This window comes from Leuresthes tenuis, unplaced genomic scaffold (assembly GCF_036924035.1).
Source record: "Leuresthes tenuis unplaced genomic scaffold, fLeuTen1.0.hap1 SCAF_13, whole genome shotgun sequence".
NCBI lineage: Eukaryota > Metazoa > Chordata > Actinopteri > Atheriniformes > Atherinopsidae > Leuresthes > Leuresthes tenuis.
The window spans coordinates 34,526,897-34,545,362 of NW_027325367.1; the positions used below are offsets into that span (position 1 = coordinate 34,526,897).

Sequence of the window (18,466 nt, forward strand, 5' to 3'; positions counted from 1 at the left end):
TTCAAATGATTTTATGTACACGTGACATTATTGTGGTTATTAAACAACTTAAACAACAGCCAAGACACATGAACACCACATAGACCCACATATTCACTCCAATGATCCCTGGGCCCGCCGACAATAAGTGCAAGTCTTTTTTTTGCGGTCAGGATGGCCGAGCGGTCTAAGGCGCTGCGTTCAGGTCGCAGTCTCCCCTGGAGGCGTGGGTTAAAATCCCACTTCTGACAAAGCAACCTTCTCCAAGAGAATGGTTTTCACTGGCAAAGGCAACCCAACTTCCCTCCTTGCTTGGCTAGCGCTATATCATCTAGTTTACAGCAACATTCGTTGTGCCGTCATGTTACTCTGAAGTCTTATGACCGCTCTGAATCGCAGGGAAGGGGCTTTGTGCATGAGAATCCTTTGTCCACAACTCAAGTTATTGTTACATATTAACATTTTGGCATGTACTCAACACCACCGTAAAACCTCCTGTTTTTCAGTCATTTTTGTGGAAAAATCGTCTGAAAACAAAACACTGGTCGTGACAAAAGACCTCGACAGATCGTCCCTGGTATGCAAAGTCCTTGTTGGCTTTGGACAAGACAAGAATGAAACCACAGGTTTTCTGTTGTTGGACAAAGTACTTGGAAGTGAGCTTTATGGAAGAGTGGTATGAAGGAGAGGTTAGGGGGTAGTCCTTGTTGGCTTTGGACAAGACAAGAATGAAACAACAGGTCTTCTGTTGTTGGACAAGGTACTTGGAAGTGAGCTTTATGGAAGAGTCTTATGAAGGAGAGGTTAGGGGGAAGATAGAGGTCCCTGCAGGCCAGGCTTCTCGTGGTGGCAATACATGTGGTGCCAAGTGAAATGCCTTCCAAAGTGCTTTGATAAAAGCAAACAAGTGTAAGATAGTTGAATATGAGATGACAGCATGTATTGAAGGCTGGTGTAAGAGCTGCTGGTCTTGAGTGATTTGTAAGGGAGGTGACTGTTTGCAAGAGGGAACTTGGCTGATGGTGGGTGAATTAGATTATACTTGGTGGGAGGCATGTGATAAAAGTCCTAGCTCTCCCCGTCGGGGAATCGAACCCCGATCTTCCGCGTGACGGGCGGAGATACTGACCATTATACTAACGAGGAATTTCGATGGGACAGATACAGTCGTCATTTGAAAAGACTACCGTAGCCAATGAGCGAAATAAGAGTTTTGTGTCCCATTTGAGGTGCCTTTTAAAGGAATGTTTTGAATCACGCAAAGCAATTGAGAAGAAACTAGGCATGATCTTCAGCATGCAAGTGGTGAAAAGGGCTCAACAAGAATCTCATTGTACAGGAATGTGTTTCTAACATGCACTGTATATATGACAATAAACGCTTGAATCTTGAATCTTGGTGGCAACACCCAGAAATTCTGCCTTGTGGTAGATGTAGGACACTCCGCATCATCAAAACAATAAAAAGTAGAATGTTTGCTCCAGAAGAAGCTAGACTTTTTTTTTTCCCTTTGCAGTGTTGATAAGTTGTAAATAGATTCTACTTTGGACACTTATGCAGATTTTTCAAACCCCCGGTACCGTATCATAGGACAACAGGACAGGGCTTTTGACCGAAGCAAACTGGATTCATATCAGGCTATTTGAAGGGGGGCTATTCACATTTAGGCCTAAGATGGGTGAGAATATCAAAACAGTATTCTAAGTACCACATCAGACTATAATGGTGATAACACACCTATTGAAATTTCAACTTCTGCAGTCTCAGCTATTATGTAAGTAATGGGTGAGAATGCTCAGCAATTTGGAGGTGAGATGGGCATCATCATGCCTATTGAAATTTCAACTTCTGGAGGCTGATCAGCTATTATGTAAGTAATGGGTGAGAATGCTTAGGAATTTGGAGGTGAGATGGGCATCATCATGCCTCTTGAAATTTCAAATTCTGGAGGCTCATCAGCTATTATGTAAGCAGAGGTGAGAATGCTGATCATTGATGACAGTGCTACTCTTCCTGCTCTTGTTTTCTTCTCCATTTTCCTCGTTGTGGAGTCGTTAGCGGTAACCTTCCCGTAGCAGCGACACCTCTGTGACTGAAAAGACTGCAACGACTGGCGCATCGACTCCAGCCACAATATATGGTCGGAACGACAGCGTGAAGTCATCAACAACGCTCGCTCGAGCCATCACGGCAACGACGCTTGGCCTTTAAAGTGCTGCGTTAAGACCGCATTTTCCCTTGGAGGCGGGGTTCAAATTCCACTTCTGACATTGCAAACTTCTCCAACAGAATGATTTTTACTGGCAAGGCAACCCAAGTTCACTCCTTGCTTGACTATGCTACGTTGTATTGCTAAACTGGCACTGTATCGTCTAGTTTAAAGATTTTTGCGGCCATTTTACATCTGAAGAGTTCTTGCTTCCAAATGCTTTTTGATAAAGCTTATAGTTAGGGATGGCTCAGGTAATCCTGAAACATCTCATGTTGCCCAAGCTGCTATAGGCTTAGACTGCTGGGGGACCTCATCTGTCACACCTTTCCTCACTTTGCTCTCTTTTTCCCCCTGTTTAATTTTTCAAATGATTTTATGTACACGTGACATTATTGTGGTTATTAAACAACTTAAACAACAGCCAAGACCCATGAACATCACGTAGACCCACATATTCACTCCAATGATCCCTGGGCCCGCCGACAAAAAGTGCAAGTCTTTTTTTTGCGGTCAGGATGGCCGAGCGGTCTAAGGCGCTGCGTTCAGGTCGCAGTCTCCCTTGGAGGCGTGGGTTCAAATCCCACTTCTGACAAAGCAACCTTCTCCAAGAGAATGGTTTTCACTGGCAAAGGCAACCCAACTTCACTCCTTGCTTGGCTAGCGCTATATCATCTAGTTTACAGCAACATTCTTTGTGCCGTCATGTTACTCTGAAGTCTTATGACCGCTCTGAATCGCAGGGAAGGGGCTTTGTGCATGAGAATCCTTTGTCCACAACTCAAGTTATTGTTACATATTAACATTTTGGCATGTACTCAACACCACCGTAAAACCTCCTGTTTTTCAGTCATTTTTGTGGAAAAATCGTCTGAAAACAAAACACTGGTCGTGACAAAAGACCTCGACAGATCGTCCCTGGTATGCAAAGTCATTGTTGGCTTTGGACAAGACAAGAATGAAACCACAGGATTTCTGTTGTTGGACAAAGTACTTGGAAGTGAGCTTTATGGAAGAGTGGTATGAAGGAGAGGTTAGGGGGAAGTCCTTGTTGGCTTTGGACAAGACAAGAATGAAACAACAGGTCTTCTGTTGTTGGACAAGGTACTTGGAAGTGAGCTTTATGGAAGAGTCTTATGAAGGAGAGGTTAGGGGGAAGATAGAGGTCCCTGCAGGCCAGGCTTCTCGTGGTGGCAATACATGTGGTGCCAAGTGAAATGCCTTCCAAAGTGCTTTGATAAAAGCAAACAAGTGTAAGATAGTTGAATATGAGATGACAGCATGTATTGAAGGCTGGTGTAAGAGCTGCTGGTCTTGAGTGATTTGTAAGGGAGGTGACTGTTTGCAAGAGGGAACTTGGCTGATGGTGGGTGAATTAGATTATACTTGGTGGGAGGCATGTGATAAAAGTCCTAGCTCTCCCCGTCGGGGAATCGAACCCCGATCTTCCGCGTGACAGGCGGAGATACTGACCATTATACTAACGAGGAATTTCGATGGGACAGATACAGTCGTCATTTGAAAAGACTACCGTAGCCAATGAGCGAAATAAGAGTTTTGTGTCCCATTTGAGGTGCCTTTTAAAGGAATGTTTTGAATCACGCAAAGCAATTGAGAAGAAACTAGGCATGATCTTCAGCATGCAAGTGGTGAAAAGGGCTCAACAAGAATCTCATTGTACAGGAATGTGTTTCTAACATGCACTGTATATATGACAATAAACGCTTGAATCTTGGTGGCAACACCCAGAAATTCTGCCTTGTGGTAGATGTAGGACACTCCGCATCATCAAAACAATAAAAAGTAGAAAGTTTGCTCCAGAAGAAGCTAGACTTTTTTTTTTCCCTTTGCAGTGTTGATAAGTTGTAAATAGATTCTACTTTGGACACTTATGCAGATTTTTCAAACCCCCGGTACCGTATCATAGGACAACAGGACAGGGCTTTTGACCGAAGCAAACTGGATTCATATCAGGCTATTTGAAGGGGGGCTATTCACATTTAGGCCTAAGATGGGTGAGAATATCAAAACAGTATTCTAAGTACCACATCAGACTATAATGGTGATAACACACCTATTGAAATTTCAACTTCTGCAGTCTCAGCTATTATGTAAGTAATGGGTGAGAATGCTCAGCAATTTGGAGGTGAGATGGGCATCATCATGCCTATTGAAATTTCAATTTCTGGAGGCTGATCAGCTATTATGTAAGTAATGGGTGAGAATGCTTAGGAATTTGGAGGTGAGATGGGCATCATCATGCCTCTTGAAATTTCAAATTCTGGAGGCTCATCAGCTATTATGTAAGCAGAGGTGAGAATGCTGATCATTGATGACAGTGCTACTCTTCCTGCTCTTGTTTTCTTCTCCATTTTCCTCGTTGTGGAGTCGTTAGCGGTAACCTTCCCGTAGCAGCGACACCTCTGTGACTGAAAAGACTGCAACGACTGGCGCATCGACTCCAGCCACAATATATGGTCGGAACGACAGCGTGAAGTCATCAACAACGCTCGCTCGAGCCATCACGGCAACGACGCATGGCCTTTAAAGTGCTGCGTTAAGACCGCAGTTTCCCTTGGAGGCGGGGTTCAAATTCCACTTCTGACAATGCAAACTTCTCCAACAGAATGATTTTTACTGGCAAGGCAACCCAAGTTCACTCCTTGCTTGACTATGCTACGTTGTATTGCTAAACTGGCACTGTATCGTCTAGTTTAAAGATTATTGCGGCCATTTTACATCTGAAGAGTTCTTGCTTCCAAATGCTTTTTGATAAAGCTTATAGTTAGGGATGGCTCAGGTAATCCTGAAACATCTCATGTTGCCCAAGCTGCTATAGGCTTAGACTGCTGGGGGACCTCATCTGTCACACCTTTCCTCACTTTGCTCTCTTTTTCCCCCTGTTTAATTTTTCAAATGATTTTATGTACACGTGACATTATTGTGGTTATTAAACAACTTAAACAACAGCCAAGACACATGAACACCACATAGACCCACATATTCACTCCAATGATCCCTGGGCCCGCCGACAATAAGTGCAAGTCTTTTTTTTGCGGTCAGGATGGCCGAGCGGTCTAAGGCGCTGCGTTCAGGTCGCAGTCTCCCCTGGAGGCGTGGGTTAAAATCCCACTTCTGACAAAGCAACCTTCTCCAAGAGAATGGTTTTCACTGGCAAAGGCAACCCAACTTCCCTCCTTGCTTGGCTAGCGCTATATCATCTAGTTTACAGCAACATTCGTTGTGCCGTCATGTTACTCTGAAGTCTTATGACCGCTCTGAATCGCAGGGAAGGGGCTTTGTGCATGAGAATCCTTTGTCCACAACTCAAGTTATTGTTACATATTAACATTTTGGCATGTACTCAACACCACCGTAAAACCTCCTGTTTTTCAGTCATTTTTGTGGAAAAATCGTCTGAAAACAAAACACTGGTCGTGACAAAAGACCTCGACAGATCGTCCCTGGTATGCAAAGTCCTTGTTGGCTTTGGACAAGACAAGAATGAAACCACAGGTTTTCTGTTGTTGGACAAAGTACTTGGAAGTGAGCTTTATGGAAGAGTGGTATGAAGGAGAGGTTAGGGGGTAGTCCTTGTTGGCTTTGGACAAGACAAGAATGAAACAACAGGTCTTCTGTTGTTGGACAAGGTACTTGGAAGTGAGCTTTATGGAAGAGTCTTATGAAGGAGAGGTTAGGGGGAAGATAGAGGTCCCTGCAGGCCAGGCTTCTCGTGGTGGCAATACATGTGGTGCCAAGTGAAATGCCTTCCAAAGTGCTTTGATAAAAGCAAACAAGTGTAAGATAGTTGAATATGAGATGACAGCATGTATTGAAGGCTGGTGTAAGAGCTGCTGGTCTTGAGTGATTTGTAAGGGAGGTGACTGTTTGCAAGAGGGAACTTGGCTGATGGTGGGTGAATTAGATTATACTTGGTGGGAGGCATGTGATAAAAGTCCTAGCTCTCCCCGTCGGGGAATCGAACCCCGATCTTCCGCGTGACGGGCGGAGATACTGACCATTATACTAACGAGGAATTTCGATGGGACAGATACAGTCGTCATTTGAAAAGACTACCGTAGCCAATGAGCGAAATAAGAGTTTTGTGTCCCATTTGAGGTGCCTTTTAAAGGAATGTTTTGAATCACGCAAAGCAATTGAGAAGAAACTAGGCATGATCTTCAGCATGCAAGTGGTGAAAAGGGCTCAACAAGAATCTCATTGTACAGGAATGTGTTTCTAACATGCACTGTATATATGACAATAAACGCTTGAATCTTGAATCTTGGTGGCAACACCCAGAAATTCTGCCTTGTGGTAGATGTAGGACACTCCGCATCATCAAAACAATAAAAAGTAGAATGTTTGCTCCAGAAGAAGCTAGACTTTTTTTTTTCCCTTTGCAGTGTTGATAAGTTGTAAATAGATTCTACTTTGGACACTTATGCAGATTTTTCAAACCCCCGGTACCGTATCATAGGACAACAGGACAGGGCTTTTGACCGAAGCAAACTGGATTCATATCAGGCTATTTGAAGGGGGGCTATTCACATTTAGGCCTAAGATGGGTGAGAATATCAAAACAGTATTCTAAGTACCACATCAGACTATAATGGTGATAACACACCTATTGAAATTTCAACTTCTGCAGTCTCAGCTATTATGTAAGTAATGGGTGAGAATGCTCAGCAATTTGGAGGTGAGATGGGCATCATCATGCCTATTGAAATTTCAACTTCTGGAGGCTGATCAGCTATTATGTAAGTAATGGGTGAGAATGCTTAGGAATTTGGAGGTGAGATGGGCATCATCATGCCTCTTGAAATTTCAAATTCTGGAGGCTCATCAGCTATTATGTAAGCAGAGGTGAGAATGCTGATCATTGATGACAGTGCTACTCTTCCTGCTCTTGTTTTCTTCTCCATTTTCCTCGTTGTGGAGTCGTTAGCGGTAACCTTCCCGTAGCAGCGACACCTCTGTGACTGAAAAGACTGCAACGACTGGCGCATCGACTCCAGCCACAATATATGGTCGGAACGACAGCGTGAAGTCATCAACAACGCTCGCTCGAGCCATCACGGCAACGACGCTTGGCCTTTAAAGTGCTGCGTTAAGACCGCATTTTCCCTTGGAGGCGGGGTTCAAATTCCACTTCTGACATTGCAAACTTCTCCAACAGAATGATTTTTACTGGCAAGGCAACCCAAGTTCACTCCTTGCTTGACTATGCTACGTTGTATTGCTAAACTGGCACTGTATCGTCTAGTTTAAAGATTATTGCGGCCATTTTACATCTGAAGAGTTCTTGCTTCCAAATGCTTTTTGATAAAGCTTATAGTTAGGGATGGCTCAGGTAATCCTGAAACATCTCATGTTGCCCAAGCTGCTATAGGCTTAGACTGCTGGGGGACCTCATCTGTCACACCTTTCCTCACTTTGCTCTCTTTTTCCCCCTGTTTAATTTTTCAAATGATTTTATGTACACGTGACATTATTGTGGTTATTAAACAACTTAAACAACAGCCAAGACCCATGAACATCACGTAGACCCACATATTCACTCCAATGATCCCTGGGCCCGCCGACAATAAGTGCAAGTCTTTTTTTTGCGGTCAGGATGGCCGAGCGGTCTAAGGCGCTGCGTTCAGGTCGCAGTCTCCCTTGGAGGCGTGGGTTCAAATCCCACTTCTGACAAAGCAACCTTCTCCAAGAGAATGGTTTTCACTGGCAAAGGCAACCCAACTTCACTCCTTGCTTGGCTAGCGCTATATCATCTAGTTTACAGCAACATTCTTTGTGCCGTCATGTTACTCTGAAGTCTTATGACCGCTCTGAATCGCAGGGAAGGGGCTTTGTGCATGAGAATCCTTTGTCCACAACTCAAGTTATTGTTACATATTAACATTTTGGCATGTACTCAACACCACCGTAAAACCTCCTGTTTTTCAGTCATTTTTGTGGAAAAATCGTCTGAAAACAAAACACTGGTCGTGACAAAAGACCTCGACAGATCGTCCCTGGTATGCAAAGTCATTGTTGGCTTTGGACAAGACAAGAATGAAACCACAGGATTTCTGTTGTTGGACAAAGTACTTGGAAGTGAGCTTTATGGAAGAGTGGTATGAAGGAGAGGTTAGGGGGAAGTCCTTGTTGGCTTTGGACAAGACAAGAATGAAACAACAGGTCTTCTGTTGTTGGACAAGGTACTTGGAAGTGAGCTTTATGGAAGAGTCTTATGAAGGAGAGGTTAGGGGGAAGATAGAGGTCCCTGCAGGCCAGGCTTCTCGTGGTGGCAATACATGTGGTGCCAAGTGAAATGCCTTCCAAAGTGCTTTGATAAAAGCAAACAAGTGTAAGATAGTTGAATATGAGATGACAGCATGTATTGAAGGCTGGTGTAAGAGCTGCTGGTCTTGAGTGATTTGTAAGGGAGGTGACTGTTTGCAAGAGGGAACTTGGCTGATGGTGGGTGAATTAGATTATACTTGGTGGGAGGCATGTGATAAAAGTCCTAGCTCTCCCCGTCGGGGAATCGAACCCCGATCTTCCGCGTGACAGGCGGAGATACTGACCATTACACTAACGAGGAATTTCGATGGGACAGATACAGTCGTCATTTGAAAAGACTACCGTAGCCAATGAGCGAAATAAGAGTTTTGTGTCCCATTTGAGGTGCCTTTTAAAGGAATGTTTTGAATCACGCAAAGCAATTGAGAAGAAACTAGGCATGATCTTCAGCATGCAAGTGGTGAAAAGGGCTCAACAAGAATCTCATTGTACAGGAATGTGTTTCTAACATGCACTGTATATATGACAATAAACGCTTGAATCTTGAATCTTGGTGGCAACACCCAGAAATTCTGCCTTGTGGTAGATGTAGGACACTCCGCATCATCAAAACAATAAAAAGTAGAATGTTTGCTCCAGAAGAAGCTAGACTTTTTTTTTTCCCTTTGCAGTGTTGATAAGTTGTAAATAGATTCTACTTTGGACACTTATGCAGATTTTTCAAACCCCCGGTACCGTATCATAGGACAACAGGACAGGGCTTTTGACCGAAGCAAACTGGATTCATATCAGGCTATTTGAAGGGGGGCTATTCACATTTAGGCCTAAGATGGGTGAAAATATCAAAACAGTATTCTAAGTACCACATCAGACTATAATGGTGATAACACACCTATTGAAATTTCAACTTCTGCAGTCTCAGCTATTATGTAAGTAATGGGTGAGAATGCTCAGCAATTTGGAGGTGAGATGGGCATCATCATGCCTATTGAAATTTCAACTTCTGGAGGCTGATCAGCTATTATGTAAGTAATGGGTGAGAATGCTTAGGAATTTGGAGGTGAGATGGGCATCATCATGCCTCTTGAAATTTCAAATTCTGGAGGCTCATCAGCTATTATGTAAGCAGAGGTGAGAATGCTGATCATTGATGACAGTGCTACTCTTCCTGCTCTTGTTTTCTTCTCCATTTTCCTCGTTGTGGAGTCGTTAGCGGTAACCTTCCCGTAGCAGCGACACCTCTGTGACTGAAAAGACTGCAACGACTGGCGCATCGACTCCAGCCACAATATATGGTCGGAACGACAGCGTGAAGTCATCAACAACGCTCGCTCGAGCCATCACGGCAACGACGCTTGGCCTTTAAAGTGCTGCGTTAAGACCGCAGTTTCCCTTGGAGGCGGGGTTCAAATTCCACTTCTGACATTGCAAACTTCTCCAACAGAATGATTTTTACTGGCAAGGCAACCCAAGTTCACTCCTTGCTTGACTATGCTACGTTGTATTGCTAAACTGGCACTGTATCGTCTAGTTTAAAGATTATTGCGGCCATTTTACATCTGAAGAGTTCTTGCTTCCAAATGCTTTTTGATAAAGCTTATAGTTAGGGATGGCTCAGGTAATCCTGAAACATCTCATGTTGCCCAAGCTGCTATAGGCTTAGACTGCTGGGGGACCTCATCTGTCACACCTTTCCTCACTTTGCTCTCTTTTTCCCCCTGTTTAATTTTTCAAATGATTTTATGTACACGTGACATTATTGTGGTTATTAAACAACTTAAACAACAGCCAAGACACATGAACACCACATAGACCCACATATTCACTCCAATGATCCCTGGGCCCGCCGACAATAAGTGCAAGTCTTTTTTTTGCGGTCAGGATGGCCGAGCGGTCTAAGGCGCTGCGTTCAGGTTGCAGTCTCCCCTGGAGGCGTGGGTTCAAATCCCACTTCTGACAAAGCAACCTTCTCCAAGAGAATGGTTTTCACTGGCAAAGGCAACCCAACTTCCCTCCTTGCTTGGCTAGCGCTATATCATCTAGTTTACAGCAACATTCTTTGTGCCGTCATGTTACTCTGAAGTCTTATGACCGCTCTGAATCGCAGGGAAGGGGCTTTGTGCATGAGAATCCTTTGTCCACAACTCAAGTTATTGTTACATATTAACATTTTGGCATGTACTCAACACCACCGTAAAACCTCCTGTTTTTCAGTCATTTTTGTGGAAAAATCGTCTGAAAACAAAACACTGGTCGTGACAAAAGACCTCGACAGATCGTCCCTGGTATGCAAAGTCCTTGTTGGCTTTGGACAAGACAAGAATGAAACCACAGGTTTTCTGTTGTTGGACAAAGTACTTGGAAGTGAGCTTTATGGAAGAGTGGTATGAAGGAGAGGTTAGGGGGTAGTCCTTGTTGGCTTTGGACAAGACAAGAATGAAACAACAGGTCTTCTGTTGTTGGACAAGGTACTTGGAAGTGAGCTTTATGGAAGAGTCTTATGAAGGAGAGGTTAGGGGGAAGATAGAGGTCCCTGCAGGCCAGGCTTCTCGTGGTGGCAATACATGTGGTGCCAAGTGAAATGCCTTCCAAAGTGCTTTGATAAAAGCAAACAAGTGTAAGATAGTTGAATATGAGATGACAGCATGTATTGAAGGCTGGTGTAAGAGCTGCTGGTCTTGAGTGATTTGTAAGGGAGGTGACTGTTTGCAAGAGGGAACTTGGCTGATGGTGGGTGAATTAGATTATACTTGGTGGGAGGCATGTGATAAAAGTCCTAGCTCTCCCCGTCGGGGAATCGAACCCCGATCTTCCGCGTGACAGGCGGAGATACTGACCATTATACTAACGAGGAATTTCGATGGGACAGATACAGTCGTCATTTGAAAAGACTACCGTAGCCAATGAGCGAAATAAGAGTTTTGTGTCCCATTTGAGGTGCCTTTTAAAGGAATGTTTTGAATCACGCAAAGCAATTGAGAAGAAACTAGGCATGATCTTCAGCATGCAAGTGGTGAAAAGGGCTCAACAAGAATCTCATTGTACAGGAATGTGTTTCTAACATGCACTGTATATATGACAATAAACGCTTGAATCTTGAATCTTGGTGGCAACACCCAGAAATTCTGCCTTGTGGTAGATGTAGGACACTCCGCATCATCAAAACAATAAAAAGTAGAATGTTTGCTCCAGAAGAAGCTAGACTTTTTTTTTCCCTTTGCAGTGTTGATAAGTTGTAAATAGATTCTACTTTGGACACTTATGCAGATTTTTCAAACCCCCGGTACCGTATCATAGGACAACAGGACAGGGCTTTTGACCGAAGCAAACTGGATTCATATCAGGCTATTTAAAGGGGGGCTATTCACATTTAGGCCTAAGATGGGTGAGAATATCAAAACAGTATTCTAAGTACCACATCAGACTATAATGGTGATAACACACCTATTGAAATTTCAACTTCTGCAGTCTCAGCTATTATGTAAGTAATGGGTGAGAATGCTCAGCAATTTGGAGGTGAGATGGGCATCATCATGCCTATTGAAATTTCAACTTCTGGAGGCTGATCAGCTATTATGTAAGTAATGGGTGAGAATGCTTAGGAATTTGGAGGTGACATGGGCATCATCATGCCTCTTGAAATTTCAAATTCTGGAGGCTCATCAGCTATTATGTAAGCAGAGGTGAGAATGCTGATCATTGATGACAGTGCTACTCTTCCTGCTCTTGTTTTCTTCTCCATTTTCCTCGTTGTGGAGTCGTTAGCGGTAACCTTCCCGTAGCAGCGACACCTCTGTGACTGAAAAGACTGCAACGACTGGCGCATCGACTCCAGCCACAATATATGGTCGGAACGACAGCGTGAAGTCATCAACAACGCTCGCTCGAGCCATCACGGCAACGACGCTTGGCCTTTAAAGTGCTGCGTTAAGACCGCAGTTTCCCTTGGAGGCGGGGTTCAAATTCCACTTCTGACATTGCAAACTTCTCCAACAGAATGATTTTTACTGGCAAGGCAACCCAAGTTCACTCCTTGCTTGACTATGCTACGTTGTATTGCTAAACTGGCACTGTATCGTCTAGTTTAAAGATTATTGCGGCCATTTTACATCTGAAGAGTTCTTGCTTCCAAATGCTTTTTGATAAAGCTTATAGTTAGGGATGGCTCAGGTAATCCTGAAACATCTCATGTTGCCCAAGCTGCTATAGGCTTAGACTGCTGGGGGACCTCATCTGTCACACCTTTCCTCACTTTGCTCTCTTTTTCCCCCTGTTTAATTTTTCAAATGATTTTATGTACACGTGACATTATTGTGGTTATTAAACAACTTAAACAACAGCCAAGACACATGAACACCACATAGACCCACATATTCACTCGAATGATCCCTGGGCCCGCCGACAATAAGTCCAAGTCTTTTTTTTGCGGTCAGGATGGCCGAGCGGTCTAAGGCGCTGCGTTCAGGTCGCAGTCTCCCCTGGAGGCGTGGGTTCAAATCCCACTTCTGACAAAGCAACCTTCTCCAAGAGAATGGTTTTCACTGGCAAAGGCAACGCAACTTCACTCCTTGCTTGGCTAGCGCTATATCATCTAGTTTACAGCAACATTCTTTGTGCCGTCATGTTACTCTGAAGTCTTATGACCGCTCTGAATCGCAGGGAAGGGGCTTTGTGCATGAGAATCCTTTGTCCACAACTCAAGTTATTGTTACATATTAACATTTTGGCATGTACTCAACACCACCGTAAAACCTCCTGTTTTTCAGTCATTTTTGTGGAAAAATCGTCTGAAAACAAAACACTGGTCGTGACAAAAGACCTCGACAGATCGTCCCTGGTATGCAAAGTCCTTCTTGGCTTTGGACAAGACAAGAATGAAACCACAGGTTTTCTGTTGTTGGACAAAGTACTTGGAAGTGAGCTTTATGGAAGAGTGGTATGAAGGAGAGGTTAGGGGGAAGTCCTTGTTGGCTTTGGACAAGACAAGAATGAAACAACAGGTCTTCTGTTGTTGGACAAGGTACTTGGAAGTGAGCTTTATGGAAGAGTCTTATGAAGGAGAGGTTAGGGGGAAGATAGAGGTCCCTGCAGGCCAGGCTTCTCGTGGTGGCAATACATGTGGTGCCAAGTGAAATGCCTTCCAAAGTGCTTTGATAAAAGCAAACAAGTGTAAGATAGTTGAATATGAGATGACAGCATGTATTGAAGGCTGGTGTAAGAGCTGCTGGTCTTGAGTGATTTGTAAGGGAGGTGACTGTTTGCAAGAGGGAACTTGGCTGATGGTGGGTGAATTAGATTATACTTGGTGGGAGGCATGTGATAAAAGTCCTAGCTCTCCCCGTCAGGGAATCGAACCCCGATCTTCCGCGTGACAGGCGGAGATACTGACCATTATACTAACGAGGAATTTCGATGGGACAGATACAGTCGTCATTTGAAAAGACTACCGTAGCCAATGAGCGAAATAAGAGTTTTGTGTCCCATTTGAGGTGCCTTTTAAAGGAATGTTTTGAATCACGCAAAGCAATTGAGAAGAAACTAGGCATGATCTTCAGCATGCAAGTGGTGAAAAGGGCTCAACAAGAATCTCATTGTACAGGAATGTGTTTCTAACATGCACTGTATATATGACAATAAACGCTTGAATCTTGAATCTTGGTGGCAACACCCAGAAATTCTGCCTTGTGGTAGATGTAGGACACTCCGCATCATCAAAACAATAAAAAGTAGAATGTTTGCTCCAGAAGAAGCTAGACTTTTTTTTTCCCTTTGCAGTGTTGATAAGTTGTAAATAGATTCTACTTTGGACACTTATGCAGATTTTTCAAACCCCCGGTACCGTATCATAGGACAACAGGACAGGGCTTTTGACCGAAGCAAACTGGATTCATATCAGGCTATTTGAAGGGGGGCTATTCACATTTAGGCCTAAGATGGGTGAGAATATCAAAACAGTATTCTAAGTACCACATCAGACTATAATGGTGATAACACACCTATTGAAATTTCAACTTCTGCAGTCTCAGCTATTATGTAAGTAATGGGTGAGAATGCTCAGCAATTTGGAGGTGAGATGGGCATCATCATGCCTATTGAAATTTCAACTTCTGGAGGCTGATCAGCTATTATGTAAGTAATGGGTGAGAATGCTTAGGAATTTGGAGGTGAGATGGGCATCATCATGCCTCTTGAAATTTCAAATTCTGGAGGCTCATCAGCTATTATGTAAGCAGAGGTGAGAATGCTGATCATTGATGACAGTGCTACTCTTCCTGCTCTTGTTTTCTTCTCCATTTTCCTCGTTGTGGAGTCGTTAGCGGTAACCTTCCCGTAGCAGCGACACCTCTGTGACTGAAAAGACTGCAACGACTGGCGCATCGACTCCAGCCACAATATATGGTCGGAACGACAGCGTGAAGTCATCAACAACGCTCGCTCGAGCCATCACGGCAACGACGCTTGGCCTTTAAAGTGCTGCGTTAAGACCGCAGTTTCCCTTGGAGGCGGGGTTCAAATTCCACTTCTGACATTGCAAACTTCTCCAACAGAATGATTTTTACTGGCAAGGCAACCCAAGTTCACTCCTTGCTTGACTATGCTACGTTGTATTGCTAAACTGGCACTGTATCGTCTAGTTTAAAGATTATTGCGGCCATTTTACATCTGAAGAGTTCTTGCTTCCAAATGCTTTTTGATAAAGCTTATAGTTAGGGATGGCTCAGGTAATCCTGAAACATCTCATGTTGCCCAAGCTGCTATAGGCTTAGACTGCTGGGGGACCTCATCTGTCACACCTTTCCTCACTTTGCTCTCTTTTTCCCCCTGTTTAATTTTTCAAATGATTTTATGTACACGTGACATTATTGTGGTTATTAAACAACTTAAACAACAGCCAAGACACATGAACACCACATAGACCCACATATTCACTCCAATGATCCCTGGGCCCGCCGACAATAAGTGCAAGTCTTTTTTTTGCGGTCAGGATGGCCGAGCGGTCTAAGGCGCTGCGTTCAGGTCGCAGTCTCCCCTGGAGGCGTGGGTTCAAATCCCACTTCTGACAAAGCAACCTTCTCCAAGAGAATGGTTTTCACTGGCAAAGGCAACGCAACTTCACTCCTTGCTTGGCTAGCGCTATATCATCTAGTTTACAGCAACATTCTTTGTGCCGTCATGTTACTCTGAAGTCTTATGACCGCTCTGAATCGCAGGGAAGGGGCTTTGTGCATGAGAATCCTTTGTCCACAACTCAAGTTATTGTTACATATTAACATTTTGGCATGTACTCAACACCACCGTAAAACCTCCTGTTTTTCAGTCATTTTTGTGGAAAAATCGTCTGAAAACAAAACACTGGTCGTGACAAAAGACCTCGACAGATCGTCCCTGGTATGCAAAGTCCTTCTTGGCTTTGGACAAGACAAGAATGAAACCACAGGTTTTCTGTTGTTGGACAAAGTACTTGGAAGTGAGCTTTATGGAAGAGTGGTATGAAGGAGAGGTTAGGGGGTAGTCCTTGTTGGCTTTGGACAAGACAAGAATGAAACAACAGGTCTTCTGTTGTTGGACAAGGTACTTGGAAGTGAGCTTTATGGAAGAGTCTTATGAAGGAGAGGTTAGGGGGAAGATAGAGGTCCCTGCAGGCCAGGCTTCTCGTGGTGGCAATACATGTGGTGCCAAGTGAAATGCCTTCCAAAGTGCTTTGATAAAAGCAAACAAGTGTAAGATAGTTGAATATGAGATGACAGCATGTATTGAAGGCTGGTGTAAGAGCTGCTGGTCTTGAGTGATTTGTAAGGGAGGTGACTGTTTGCAAGAGGGAACTTGGCTGATGGTGGGTGAATTAGATTATACTTGGTGGGAGGCATGTGATAAAAGTCCTAGCTCTCCCCGTCGGGGAATCGAACCCCGATCTTCCGCGTGACAGGCGGAGATACTGACCATTATACTAACGAGGAATTTCGATGGGACAGATACAGTCGTCATTTGAAAAGACTACAGTAGCCAAGGAGCGAAATAAGAGTTTTGTGTCCCATTTGAGGTGCCTTTTAAAGGAATGTTTTGAATCACGCAAAGCAATTGAGAAGAAACTAGGCATGATCTGCAGCATGCAAGTGGTGAAAAGGGCTCAACAAGAATCTCATTGTACAGGAATGTGTTTCTAACATGCACTGTATATATGACAATAAACGCTTGAATCTTGGTGGCAACACCCAGAAATTCTGCCTTGTGGTAGATGTAGGACACTCCGCATCATCAAAACAATAAAAAGTAGAATGTTTGCTCCAGAAGAAGCTAGACTTTTTTTTTTCTCTTTGCAGTGTTGATAAGTTGTAAATAGATTCTACTTTGGACCCTTATGCAGATTTTTCAAACCCCCGGTACCGTATCATAGGACAACAGGACAGGGCTTTTGACCGAAGCAAACTGGATTCATATCAGGCTATTTGAAGGGGGGCTATTCACATTTAGGCCTAAGATGGGTGAGAATATCAAAACAGTATTCTAAGTACCACATCAGACTATAATGGTGATAACACACCTATTGAAATTTCAACTTCTGCAGTCTCAGCTATTATGTAAGTAATGGGTGAGAATGCTCAGGAATTTGGAGGTGAGATGGGCATCATCATGCCTATTGAAATTTCAACTTCTGGAGGCTGATCAGCTATTATGTAAGTAATGGGTGAGAATGCTTAGGAATTTGGAGGTGAGATGGGCATCATCACGCCTATTGAAATTTCAACTTCTGGAGGCTCATCAGCTATTATGTAAGCAGAGGTGAGAATGCTGATCATTGATGACAGTGCTACTCTTCCTGCTCTTGTTTTCTTCTCCATTTTCCTCGTTGTGGAGTCGTTAGCGGTAACCTTCCCGTAGCAGCGACACCTCTGTGACTGAAAAGACTGCAACGACTGGCGCATCGACTCCAGCCACAATATATGGTCGGAACGACAGCGTGAAGTCATCAACAACGCTCGCTCGAGCCATCACGGCAACGACGCTTGGCCTTTAAAGTGCTGCGTTAAGACCGCAGTTTCCCTTGGAGGCGGGGTTCAAATTCCACTTCTGACATTGCAAACTTCTCCAACAGAATGATTTTTACTGGCAAGGCAACCCAAGTTCACTCCTTGCTTGACTATGCTACGTTGTATTGCTAAACTGGCACTGTATCGTCTAGTTTAAAGATTATTGCGGCCATTTTACATCTGAAGAGTTCTTGCTTCCAAATGCTTTTTGATAAAGCTTATAGTTAGGGATGGCTCAGGTAATCCTGAAACATCTCATGTTGCCCAAGCTGCTATAGGCTTAGACTGCTGGGGGACCTCATCTGTCACACCTTTCCTCACTTTGCTCTCTTTTTCCCCCTGTTTAATTTTTCAAATGATTTTATGTACACGTGACATTATTGTGGTTATTAAACAACTTAAACAACAGCCAAGACCCATGAACACCACGTAGACCCACATATTCACTCGAATGATCCCTGGGCCCGCCGACAATAAGTGCAAGTCTTTTTTTTGCGGTCAGGATGGCCGAGCGGTCTAAGGCGCTGCGTTCAGGTCGCAGTCTCCCCTGGAGGCGTGGGTTCAAATCCCACTTCTGACAAAGCAACCTTCTCCAAGAGAATGGTTTTCACTGGCAAGGCAACCCAACTTCACTCCTTGCTTGGCTAGCGCTATATCATCTAGTTTACAGCAACATTCTTTGTGCCGTCATGTTACTCTGATGTCTTATGACCGCTCTGAATTGCAGGGAAGGGGCTTTGTGCATGAGAATCCTTTGTCCACAACTCAAGTTATTGTTACATATTAACATTTTGGCATGTACTCAACACCACCGTAAAACCTCCTGTTTTTCAGTCATTTTTGTGGAAAAATCGTCTGAAAACAAAACACTGGTCGTGACAAAAGACCTCGACAGATCGTCCCTGGTATGCAAAGTCCTTCTTGGCTTTGGACAAGACAAGAATGAAACCACAGGTTTTCT

General features: G+C 43.8%; 11 non-coding genes across 11 annotated transcripts; 8 read left to right on the forward strand and 3 right to left on the reverse strand.

The window, feature by feature from the left end:
* The first annotated feature begins 147 nt into the window (after positions 1–147).
* Positions 148–230, forward strand: trnal-cag (transfer RNA leucine (anticodon CAG)). Its single transcript has one exon. It is a non-coding gene; the product is annotated as a tRNA-Leu (tRNA).
* A 2,470-nt stretch (positions 231–2,700) lies between these two features.
* trnal-cag (transfer RNA leucine (anticodon CAG)) lies at positions 2,701–2,783 on the forward strand. The gene has a single exon. It is a non-coding gene; the product is annotated as a tRNA-Leu (tRNA).
* Positions 2,784–3,606: 823 nt separating this feature from the next.
* Positions 3,607–3,678, reverse strand: trnad-guc (transfer RNA aspartic acid (anticodon GUC)). Its single transcript has one exon. It is a non-coding gene; the product is annotated as a tRNA-Asp (tRNA).
* Positions 3,679–5,246: 1,568 nt separating this feature from the next.
* On the forward strand, positions 5,247–5,329 carry trnal-cag (transfer RNA leucine (anticodon CAG)). Its single transcript has one exon. It is a non-coding gene; the product is annotated as a tRNA-Leu (tRNA).
* Positions 5,330–7,799: 2,470 nt separating this feature from the next.
* Positions 7,800–7,882, forward strand: trnal-cag (transfer RNA leucine (anticodon CAG)). The gene has a single exon. It is a non-coding gene; the product is annotated as a tRNA-Leu (tRNA).
* A 2,470-nt stretch (positions 7,883–10,352) lies between these two features.
* Positions 10,353–10,435, forward strand: trnal-cag (transfer RNA leucine (anticodon CAG)). Its single transcript has one exon. It is a non-coding gene; the product is annotated as a tRNA-Leu (tRNA).
* Positions 10,436–11,258: 823 nt separating this feature from the next.
* trnad-guc (transfer RNA aspartic acid (anticodon GUC)) lies at positions 11,259–11,330 on the reverse strand. Its single transcript has one exon. It is a non-coding gene; the product is annotated as a tRNA-Asp (tRNA).
* Positions 11,331–12,904: 1,574 nt separating this feature from the next.
* Positions 12,905–12,987, forward strand: trnal-cag (transfer RNA leucine (anticodon CAG)). The gene has a single exon. It is a non-coding gene; the product is annotated as a tRNA-Leu (tRNA).
* A 2,469-nt stretch (positions 12,988–15,456) lies between these two features.
* trnal-cag (transfer RNA leucine (anticodon CAG)) lies at positions 15,457–15,539 on the forward strand. The gene has a single exon. It is a non-coding gene; the product is annotated as a tRNA-Leu (tRNA).
* An 823-nt stretch (positions 15,540–16,362) lies between these two features.
* Positions 16,363–16,434, reverse strand: trnad-guc (transfer RNA aspartic acid (anticodon GUC)). The gene has a single exon. It is a non-coding gene; the product is annotated as a tRNA-Asp (tRNA).
* Positions 16,435–18,002: 1,568 nt separating this feature from the next.
* trnal-cag (transfer RNA leucine (anticodon CAG)) lies at positions 18,003–18,085 on the forward strand. The gene has a single exon. It is a non-coding gene; the product is annotated as a tRNA-Leu (tRNA).
* Positions 18,086–18,466: the final 381 nt, after the last annotated feature.